General features: G+C 43.3%; 1 pseudogene; it reads left to right on the top strand.

Annotated features, from left to right (window-relative positions):
* Positions 1-1,060, top strand: part of LOC104853799 — a 1,621-nt pseudogene extending 561 nt beyond the window's left edge.
* Positions 1,061-12,300: the final 11,240 nt, after the last annotated feature.

Raw genomic sequence — 12,300 nt, 5'->3', positions numbered from 1 at the left:
TGAGCTCGCTGCACGCGGCGTGGCTGGGGCTGGCTGCTGCCTTCCTGCTGCCCTGCTGCTGCTGCAGCTCTTGCCGCCCCGCCTGCTCCGGGACTGCTTGCCGATCACCAAGGGAGGACCAAACTGGCGGGGCCGGCGTGCCCGGCCTCCTACGGTGCCTTTGATGTCCCCAAGAGGTATTTTTCTTACTTCTGTGTCATCTCTGTGCTGTGGAATGGCTTCCTACTTTGGTTCCTTACTCAGTCTGTGTTCCTGGGAGCGCCTCTGCCAAACTGGCTTCATGGTCTGCTTAGAATTCTTGGGGCGGCACAGTGCCCAGGGGGTTAGCTGGCTCTGGCTGTCTTCTTGGAACTCCTATTCCTGTGGCTTCACAGCTTCGAGACTCTTGGACTTCTCAGTGTCTTCTCCAGTGCTGTGATGCATGTCGTGCAGTATTGTTTTGGCCTCCTCTGTTATGTCTTGTGGGCCTGACTGCTGAGCCAAGTGCCAATGGATGGCAGGAATGTGTATGTAACGGGAAAATCCATTCATGCAAGCACCGCGGTTCCACATTCTTGGGATGATGATGTTTATCTGGTCATCTGCCCACCAGTACAAGTGCCACGTCGTTCTTGGCAAGCTGGGGGGGGGAGAAAAGCAGGAGTGGTCACTCACTGCAACCACAGGATCCCCTTTGGAAACTGGTTTGAATTTGTTTCTTCCCCTAGTTACTTAGCAGAGCTGATGATCTACATTCCCATGGCTGTCACCTTGGGGTTCCACAACTTGACTTGGTGGCCAGTGGTGACATACGTCTTCTCCAGCCAGGCCCTTTCCACTTTCCTCAGCCACAGGTTCTACCAAATCAAATTCATCTCCTACCCAACGCATAAGACAGCTTCCCTCCCTTTTTTGTTTTAAGATAACCTCAATCATAAAGCCTGCCAGCTAGAAGACAGTGTGAAGGCCGGAGACCACAGTGCAATTTCTGGTTGGAATTCTCTGTCCTACTGTTACTTCAAAAAGAATACATCACAGCCAGGCATGGTGGCGCATGCCTGTAATACCAGCACTCAGGATGCTGAGGCAGGAGGATCACTGTGAGTTCAAGACCAGCCTGGGCTACACAGTGAGTGAGTTCCAGGTCAGTCTCAACTATATAGTGAGACCCTGTCTCAAAAAACAAACAAACAAACAAACAAAAAACCAAAAAACAAAAAAAATTAATCACATAAGCAAAGCAGAGCCCCTCAAGAAGATGACTCTTCAGAATGTCTTCCAAGAAGAAATGCGTCTGGCAGAACTGTGGTTGCCTGACTGCTTTCTGCAATGCCTTATAAAGCCAACCAAGTGACCAAAAGTAGGCAGGACTTCTCCAGGCTGCCTCGCAAGCATGCTAACCGAGAGGACAAACAGCCTCTCCCACATACATGCACCACAGAAGAGACAAGATAACTGGATTGCTTGGGAGGGAGCAGTGAGCTGTACTATAATGAGGGGTCGAGTAGGTAGGTGCTCCATTACATTTCCATAAAATCAAATTCACTACATTTCCATAAAATCAAATTAGCCTTGGAAAGTAACATTAATCTCTAACTTTACACCAGTGGTATCAGAGAAAGCTGAGGCGTCTTTGGAGTTAGAGGTTATGCTTTTCCATGTTACCACAAAGATTTCCAGTAATGTAACAAATTAAAAGCCATTTCCACTCATCTTCCCCACATAGTCTAATGAGAAATTGTGAAACTTCCCTAATTTTCTGTTGACATTCCTTTCAAGGGAGCACTTTGAAAGTGAAAGCTTTGCAAAATAAAACATTTCTCATACTTATGCATAAAAAGCCTTTTTCAATGCTCTGGACCAGTAGTGAAGCCTCATTCATCAGTAATCATTCAAACTGAAGTAATGTGTACCTGAGTTGCATTTCATGTAGCAGAATGAAACTGAGGATAAAGAACTAAGAATAAAGTTTACACTTAAAATAGCTTAGTTAAGGAACATACCCATCAGTACATCAAAGGGAAATAAATGCATAGTATGAAAGAAAAACTAGCCGGGTGTGGTGGTGCATGCCTGTAATCCCAGCACTCAGGAGGCTGAGGCAGGAGGATTGCTGTGAGTTTGAGACCAGCCTGGGCTACATAGTGAGTACCAGGTCAGTCTCAACTGCATAGTGAGACCCTGTCTCAAAAAAAAAAAGAAAGAAAGAAAAACTAAAACTTGAAAAATAACACTATAGCCTGAGCAACACTAAAAGCTGCACGTGCAGCATATGATTTTCTGCCCTACCTGGCTGAGGTATTAACTTACTCCTTTTATGTAGATGTCATATTATAACCTAAGTAGGAAAGTTTTGCATCTATACCTTGCTATGGGCAGAACCTTATTATTAACCAGACATGTCAAATGAAGTCTGAAGGTTGTGTTCCCCCATCTCCATCCCTGGAGTTGAGAGTGAGTGCTGAATAGAGCTTCATGTGTGTGTGTATATGTATGATTTTTTTTTTTCAGTCCTGAGGATGGAATCCAGGGCCTTGTACACGGTAGGCAAGCATTCTACCACTGAGATAACATCCCTAGCCCTTTAAATCTAACTTTAAACGCCTGCATATCAAAACATATCCTGAAGTTGTTCCATTAATTCTAAAGTAGCATTTTCTCCCATCAGTTAAATACAACTTCAATCAAGTGTACTCCACTGCCTGGTCTGTTCAAATAAAAAACTCATTGTATTTATTTGTCATCCTCGGGACCAGAGCTCAGGAACAAAACTATTTCCACATTGCAAATGTAAAGCATTTTGCAATTTGGTGTTAATTTTCACCCAAATGGTATGCATGATTTTAATTTTTTTTTTTTTTTTTTTTTTTTTTTCAGTACTCGGGTCCTTGAGCTTGCAAGGCAGCCCACGGAACTGGTGAGCTAAATCCCTACCCGTTTAAATAAATTGTTTAGGAGGAAAACAGAAAACCTGCCCCAGGGGCTGAGGCTTTAGCTCAGTGGTTTGGTGGCCTGCCTTGCAAGTGCAAGGACCTGATTTCAAACCCCAGTTAAACAAAACAAAACAAAAATGCCCCATTTACTTTCACCTGTGTAGCAGCCATAACTTTAGCCAACGTGTGAGCTTTGTGAGAACGTGTTACTAGTACCACAACATAGCTTCATGTCGGCTTTACTTGTTTTCTTTCTTTCTTCCCCCCCCCCCTCTTTGGTACCGAACAAACTCAGGTCCTTGCACTTTCAAGCTAGGTGGGGGCACCACTGAGCTAAATCCCCTGCCCTACAACTTCATGTAATCAAAAACATTTCCTGCATCCCTCTGTGGGCGAATTGCATCCTGACAATCTGCATTTGCATTTTCAAAAGCAAGTTGTCACCCCAAAGCCTCAGCAGCGGCTGGATGGCTTACTTGTCTATGTATAGACTTGTAATTTTGCAATGAAATCTGGGTAAGGTTCAGAAGGTCCCTGAAATATTTTTACATAACTATGACCAACTTCACCTGATGGCGTTAATTTTTCCCATGCTTTTAAGATCGCCTCTCTAATCTGTGGAATGGCTGCTTGCGGTGTCTGCATCTGCATATTTAAATCCTGGCAACAACCTGTGCCTGTTAGCACGACAAAATAAATGACGGCTACCAGTGCGCCTGCCGCGGCACTCATCCGAGCCTGAATAGGAGCCCCTTCAACCAGCCACATTTGAAACTGTAAATAATCATTCGGCCCGAGACACGCGCGAGACACCATGTTCCGGTCATGTGGGATCCGGTGCGTGGAGGAGCCAGACCCTTAGTAGTTACAATGTATAAGGCTCTGTCGGCCCACACATTGAGGTAGCCTTTTAAAAACTCTTTAACAAGTTGTTATTATATAAAATAGGTTGTTATTATATAACAACGGTTGTTATTATATAAAATAGGAAAAGCCAACCGACTCTCAGGGTCATCACACTTTTGGAGCACTTTCTCCAATCTTGACAAAGGCATAGGACATTGCTGTTGTAAAACTACTGAAAGTAACGACCAAGCCCTGTTTCCCTCCTCCAATCCCATAAGAGGCGCTTCAGGCGTGGAGGGACTTGCAGAAGGAATGGGAGGGGGAGGAGCAGGAGGGAGTTCTTTCTTATCCATTTTTTTTTCCCTGACCCGGGAAAAACTTCCGTCCTTCAGCCTTAGCTCTTTTTAAAGCGTCGCGATCTAATTCATATTCATTCGAAGAAGAATGTCCTGTTTTGTTTTAGCCTCACTTTCTTGCGGCAGCTCCAAGACTGTTGGAACTATATTGGTCAGAAATCACCCTGACGAAGAACTTTTTGAATATTTTTGTTTTACTCTCACCCAAACATTTACATCAAGAGACCCAGAGTCAGAGAACCAAGAGTTATATTTTATGTAAACATCTAAACAATCTGCAATTCGAGATCGAGTGACCCACACTCCATTTTCTTTCAATAAATGATGCAATAACATAACAAAAGCAGTATTTTTACTGTGAAGTTGCCCCATAACCCTGTTATAATAATCAAAATCCCCTATTACTCACGATAGGGTAAGTCCCTCTCTGATTGGTCTCACAGCCAAGTCTGATCCTCTTTCAATCAGGTTCCTTGTCCTTTGAGCCCCAAGTTCAGGCTCCAGCTGTCGGGGCTCTGAGGGACAGGGACTTATTAAGAAATGAGAGACACAAAATAGTAAGGCACAGGGGGTCACAGCTTCGAGGAGCAAAGACCCAGATCTTTATTTGTTCCTCCTTTTATACCCTACGTAGCGAGCTGCCACATGTCACTAGTCACAGGCTACGTTAATCATTATAGAAGTTAAAACACTACAGAGGTTATATACATGGCAATAGTGAATTTTGTTTCTGGAGCCAAACTATGGCAAGCATACCTCTGAATAAATACACTCAGGGAGACATTCTTTCCTTATCTACAAGGAGCAGGAAGAGCCTGGGACACGACAAGTGCAAGTCTGGCAGATCACCTTTGATCTCTTGCTGTTAGGCCTTCCGAACAATTCTGTGAATACACACACAGGTCACCCAGTGGTCTCCTGCACCAAGACAATTCCATCAGAGACCATCTGGAAGCGCAAGTGGCTGGCATTTGGGTTGTAACTCAAGACTCTGAGGGAAAATTAAAACATTTCAGTCATAAGTTGTTCATATGACAGGCTGGTCTTAACTTGAGGATCTACTGTACTCTTCTCAGAGCCTCCTGCTCTTCTGGCCTTCATCTTTCCTTCAGTATGTCTTCAAAAAGCATCCAAACCCACTTTAGCTTATTCCTTGAGCTTATCACAATTCATATGAGGTGGACCTGCTGTTCCTAAAAATAGGTCTTACTATACATTGAACCCTACCCTGCACCAGGCTTTGTCTATGCTAATGTCTTACAGGTGGTGTCTCCTTCAACTTGGCCACAACCTGGCCAGCTGCAGGTGCTACCCCTGTCTTCAGATAAGGAAACTGAGGCTTGGAGGGGTCAAGTGGCCTGGCCCGTGACCCTAGAACTCAAGTCCTCACCTTCCCACCAATTCTTTGGCTGGGCCTTCTGAATAGCTTCCTCATAAACAGCCCTCTGCTGGCCCATTCTGCAGTGCCCACTCTGTGCCTGGCCTAATTGTCCATTCACAGCAGACTACTGGCTATAAAGGACAAGTTGACAAGTTGTCTTAAAAGTGTCTTGTTGGGACCCTACCTGATAAGGAACAAATTGTGTTCTGCCAGCCTCCACTTTCCTACCTGTGGTCCTCCACACTTGGCGTACTGTGCTCAGAGATGGCGTACTGTGTCTTGACCTGGGTGGTGTGCCCTGCCTTGGCCTGGCCAGCAGGATCTCTCCATGACCCTCCTTTGTCCTTGGCTGGTGCATCTCTCATCTAGAGGCAAGTTGTTCAATGTCCCATTGACTATAACTTCTACTTTTGAGAATTCTCTCTTTCTGCATCCTGTTTGCTATTTCCTTCTCACATGACTTTCTTGTGATCAAAAAAACAACATAGCATGGCCGTCAGGAGCAAGGGCTCAGAGCTGGACTTCTTGACCTTGAGTGTGAACTCTGTCATTTCCAAACCATGTGACCTCAAACAAGTCACTTTCTGTCTCTGCCTCAATGACTCATCTGTAAAATGGATATGATGGAAATAGAATCTACCTCACAGGGCCGCAATATAGATGAAATGATTATGTAAGTACCTTAATACATCTATCAGTATATTCTATTATTAGCCAAGCAAAACCCACCCAAAGCAAGCACCTGTCTTTTCTGATCCCAACTAGATGTCCCTGGAAGGAAGCTGAGTGACTACACTTCCTTTTCCCTGCCAGTCCAGGCCTCAGTCTGGGCCAAATAGTGAACTTCTCCAAGACCAGCCTCTTGACTGGGTTTTGAGTCACAACCACATCACATAGGTTGGATTCCCGTACTCAGAGCGTCTTTCTTTTCTTTCAGGGGTAAGCAGAGAATCACTGAATTTAGAATTTCAGTTAGGCAGGAGCTATGTGACTTTGGGAAGATGTCTACAATGTCCCAAGACTTAATTTTCTCCTCCAGGATGCAGATAAAAGTAATGCTTCCCACGATTGCTGTGTGGGCTATCACACAATATTTGTGAGAGGCTTTACAGTAACTAATATCACCATAACTAGTACCCAAATTGCATTTGATCTTTACAGCAATTGGTGACATTGTTATTTCTTCCCTTTCGTAGATCAGGAAAACCCAGGCACAAAGTATTAAATAACTTGCTTGGGATCAGAGAGTTGCAGAGTGGCAGAGATGCAATTCACATGCTAGTAGATTTACTCCTTTCTCTAACCCTAATTTCTCTGATCACCATTCATGGAGGAATTTTCAGATTCTGAGAGGCCCAGGAAGTGGTAGGTGGAGAGGGACAGGGAGAAGGAGAGGGAAAGGACCCAAGCCCACAACACCTTCCCAATTCCAGAGCTCACCGAGGGTTCCTGACAGGTAACAAAGTGAGAAACGCAGTTTAGAAATCTTGTGGCCCACTGTCACTCTTCCATTTGTATTTATCTCTACCAACATGGAAGACATAGAAGCCGGAGGGACGTGGCTTCAAATGCCACCTCAGCTCATTTTCTGTGGGACTGAGAAGGCTACTTACTGTCTCGAAGCCTCAGTGGCCTCACTGTAAAGACCCTGAGTAGACCCACCTTGATGGATTGCTGTGGGGACAGAGCTTGTGCCTAAAGAGTCCAGCTAGAGAGCTTCTTCATGACTATCATCTCCCCAGGATTAATCAGCCCAGAAGCAGAAACCTTCCCTGCAGGTGCCTAGCATTACCCACCAGTTTAATCCTCCAATTCTGTGCCTCAGTTCTCCTTCCATGGGTCAGAAAATCTCCTTCCTTGAGGCCAGAGGGAGAAGTTGCTAAAGAAGGCTGAAGGGCCAGGCCCTGAGTGTTGGGTTTCTCTTTCTGGAAGAGGCCAAGTTGCTTAGCAACACTGCAGTAGGCATCAGAGAAGCTCCAGGCAGCGCTGTCCTTTTTTATTCTGCAGCATGGAGATATCTGTAGCAACAGTGGATAAGAAGATGAATGAGGAAAGTGGGAAAGGTCCCAGGCTCTCATGGTAAATTCCCTATGACCATCTTCCCGGTCTTCTCATCTTTTCTTCCTTGGTTTTCTACCTTTGACACACCGTTCTAGGGCAGACACGAATGTGCAGTATCACATCTGTAGTCATGCACCAAAGGGACAGACTCAGGAATACCTTGTTCTTATTCTATGCTTCACAGCCTACAAAGCACAGCCATACACATGATTTCACCTGATACGACAGCCTCTTTAGCAGTGGTGGTGTTATTACGGTCAGCCCTTTGTGTCTGTGGGTTCCACATCTGAGTATTTAACTAACCATGGATTGAAAATAAATTTGTGTCTCTTGCTGGGCATGGTGGTGCATGCCTGTAGCTACATGAGAGACTGAGGCAGGAGGATTGCAAGCCTGAGGCCAGCCTGGGCAAATTAGTGAAACTCTGCCTCAAAACACTGTTTTAAAAGAGCTGAGGCTGTAGCAGGAGGTCTTATCTTGTGTTTGATTCCCAGAAATATAAATAAATAAATATAATCTCTGTACTGAACATGTACAAAATTTTTTATGTCTACTGTATAAGTAATATAATTAAAATAATTATTTATATAGGATGTATACTGCATTAGATATTATAAATAATATAGAGATGATTTAAGTCATGTAGGATATGCATACATTTATATAAGGGACTTGGGCATCCAACAGAGTTTGATATTCTTTAAGGGTCTGGAACCAGTCTCCGGTAAATGCTAAGGAATCCATGAATTCCTATTGACAGATGGGAGGGAAACAAAGTCCCACGCTCCCACAGTGAGCAAGCAGAAGAACCTGGGTTCACTGCAAATCTCAGGTCACTTCCACCACTCCCTGTTAGTATGGATGTCAGTTCAGGCAACAGGGCACACAGGTGTGCAGGCATTCTAACAGTCTAGGTGCCTCCAGACACACCTCTCTTCACCCTGGGTCACCAGGTAGGTGAGCTGTAGAGACAGGGCTCAGCGGTCCTTCTCTGCCAGCCTCAACAAGCCCAGGGAGAGGTTGCCCGGAATGAAGAGTCTCAGCAGGGGTCTGTGGTACTGGCCCAAAGGCCTAGGCTCAGGAATGCTGCTTCACTGGGCAAAGCTGGCACAGATACTTTGGCACCAGCAGCCGAAGCAAGTCCCCTGGCTGGCATTCCAGAGAGAGCCACGTGGGTCCCCCTGGAACCCAGGCCTGGCAGCGTGCAGTAAACACACACTACCCAGGTCACGAGAGAGCTCAGGGGAGGCCCAGGCCTTTGCAAACCCTCCCTGCTCCCCTGCCTCACCAGGCAGCAGAGCTGATCAGAGCATCTCAGGGCCCCATTCTGGAGCATGTCTCTGTCTATATTTATTTATTGATTGATTACTTTTTTGGTACTGGGGGTTGAACTCTGGACCTTGCGCTTTCAAGGCAGGCAGCAGCACCACTGAGCTAAATCCCCAGCCCTTTCCATATTTATTAACAGTACTGACTACCATAGTATAGTTGTCACTCCAACAATAGTCCTATTGTCATTCCTATCACAGGCATTTGATTGACATAAGAAATTCAAGAGGCTTGTTTCCATCAGATAGATGAACATGACCTGATCCCAGGGCCTGAGGGGTCATGCACTGAGCTACATTCCCAACTCAGGTTTTGTTCTGAGACAGGATCTCCTTGAGTCTTTAAGTTGTCCAGACTGGGCTTGCACTTGTGATCTTCCTGCCTCAATCTCCCACCATAGCCCTGTTTGTGATGGTTAAGGTTGAGTCAACTTGATTGGCATGGGAGCCTCCCAGAGGATTGTTGGAACACACATCTGAATGTGTCTGGGTGAGTCGTGGAGGCGTGACCATGGGTTCTGTGCCTGGTCCCCGGCCCCTTCCTGTCCTGTGCTTTGCTTCCTGGCTGCAGTGAACTGAGCAGCTTAGCTCCACCACATTCTTCTGCCATCATGCTCTGATCTTGAAACCAGCGGACCATTGACGGAGTCCCCTGAACCTGTGAGCTAAATTAAACCTCTTCCCCTTTAAATTGCAGGTGTCAGGTATTATATCCCAGCAACCATGAAGCTGGCTAATAATACATTGAGAAAACTGAAATTCAGATAGATGGAATAACTGCTTAGATTAATAGCTAGCAAAGAGTAGACAATACATTCATGCCTCTGATTCCTAGTCTTGTTCAGGACACCACACTGTCTTTAATGTCACAGGGAAGAAAGGAATATGGGTGAGAATTCATCTACACTTCCTACCTTTGCCAAATTGCATACACCACCACCACATGGTCTGACGTGTTCAGCTGGTGCTCCATGTAAGATGAGTAACTGGAGTAAGCATCTTGATTTAAGTTTAATCAACTTCTAGAACATGATTACAGATGATTTACTAAATAGCCATGTACATGAAGCAGAATATTCAAATTTTAAAAACATAAAAAAGCAGTTGGTGAAAAATGAGAAGCATACCCATGAGTTTGGGACAAGGATGTTTGCCTTATCCCTTGCAACTTTGTTATCATTGCTGCAACTGAACATTGTACCAAAGATCTTATTCAATGCAATAAGACAAGAAAAGATAAAAGGGGTAAGGGGAAAATGAGAACCAAGACCTGTCATGAAAAGGTTCAAGATCCCAATGATGAATGTAACTGTACTGTACACCTAAAATGTACCAACAAACTCAATGAGAAAAAAAAATTCATTTCATAGAAATAGAGTAGAGAGCTGGGGATTTAGCTCAGTGGTGCTGCCACCTGCCTTGTAAGCGCAAGGTCTCGAGTGTGATCCCTGCTACAAAAAAAAAAAAGAGTAGAATGATGGTTACCTGCACCTGAGGAGGACAAGGGAAAAAAGGCAAAGAAAGGTTGGTGAATAAGTACAAATTTATAAGAAGATAAGGAGTTCTGGTGTTCTATTACATTTTAGCATGACTAAAGTTAATAAAATTATATTATATATTTTAAAATAGAAAAGAGATTTTTTAATGATCTCACCACACACACACACACACACACACACACACACACAAAACGGTAAATGTATGAGGTGATGGAAATGCTAATTACACTGATTTGTTCATTATACAATGTATGTGTATATTGGAACAACATACTGTTTCCTAAAATAAAGTAACTTCAAAAAAAAAATAAAGAAAAGATATTGTTATGTGTAAATATCAGAGAGGAAGGTATTAAATTTCTGCAGACAATATGACTTCCTAGCTAGAAAATCCAGGGCCAGGGACGTAGCTCAGTGGTGCCATGCCTGCCTGGCAAGCACAAGGTCCTGAGCTCAACTCCCAGTACTGAAAAAAAAGAAAAGAAAATCCAACAGATTCAACTGGAAAACAATTAAAGCTAATGAAGTAAAATTTCAATAAGATATAAGATCAATCTGGTTAAATCTGTGGTTCTCCTATAACTATATGAAGAAAAAGAACTAATAGTAATAAATTTATAACAGCAATAAAAATATACTTCCAGGTCAACCAAGTGAAAAACATGGGGAACATATAAATGAAGGAAGCTAAATCTCCATTAGAGAACATAAAAGGAGACCTCAATAAATGAGGAGAGTCCTGAGTGGAATGACTCAAACTGGAAAAAATTACCAAATCTCTCCAGCTTGATCTGTAAAAGTGATTCAGTCCCTAAACAGACTTTATAGAATTTTACAGGCTTGGTTCTAAATTTCTTCTGTACTATGTTTAAGAAAATAAAGACAAGGGGCCAGGTATTTAGCTCAGTGTTTCTGGTGCCTGCCTCACAAGCTCAAGGTCCTGAGCTCAATCCCTGGTACCAGGAAAAAAAAGAAATTTTTAGCCAAAAAAAAAAAAAAAAAAGGATACTTCAAATGCTTTGCTAGCTTACTACTTATTAAAGGTATAATTTGCCACAGCAGTAGAGAAGACCAACTGATCAGAGTGAACCTTGGAGCAGATCCAAGTATGTGTGTGAGAATTTCATAAATAGTAAAATGGTATTTGATGGGTGGAAAGAAAGAAAGACTGTTCAATTTTGGCACAACTTGCTATTAATTTGGGAAAACAGTTTTATCTCTGCTTTCTACCATGTATAAACATTCCAAAATAGAATAAGAAATAAAATAAGTACACTACAAAAGTACCAGAATAAAAATTTCAAAAATTGAGATGGAAAAACAAATCAAACCCTAAGCCCAGCATAAAGCAAGAATCTCTGCAAAATAAATAAATAAATAAATCATTTAGGAGGAGCTATGATAGTTGTGTCCTAAAGATATACATTTGGCTCTACACTTATTGGCTAACAATGACAAACATGGAAACTACCACATTTTTTAATTCATTTATTAAGTGCTCTAAGGAGATAAATGAGAGAAGACCTGACACATGGATGCTTATCATAATGATAAAGGGAGAAGAGATGTAACTCCCAAACCTGCTAGATATCCGAAACAAGAGTTTGTGTTCTCTAAAATCAAAGAATAAATTCTAGGAACAATGGAGGTTAAGAGTAGGAAAATGTATTGAGGGAAAGAAAACTTCTGACTAAGAGCAACAGAAGGGGGTCTGGAAAGTGGGTTGCCCACTCATCCCACATTGAAAAATCTTTTCAAAGATTTTTTTAAAATCTATTTTACTTATTTATTTAGTACCAGGGATCAAACTCAGGACCTTGCACTTGTGAGGCAGGAGTTGGGACCACAGAGCTAAATCCCTGGCCTGCAAAGATGTTTTATACAGCAAAGCCATGTGGTGAGGAGGGTACAAGGTGG

This window comes from Fukomys damarensis, unplaced genomic scaffold (genome assembly GCF_012274545.1).
Source record: "Fukomys damarensis isolate Sample0158 unplaced genomic scaffold, DMR_v1.0_HiC HiC_scaffold_16, whole genome shotgun sequence".
Lineage (NCBI taxonomy): Eukaryota > Metazoa > Chordata > Mammalia > Rodentia > Bathyergidae > Fukomys > Fukomys damarensis.
Note: the sequence above shows the minus strand (reverse complement) of the source record. Positions and strands in the feature narration are given on the sequence as shown.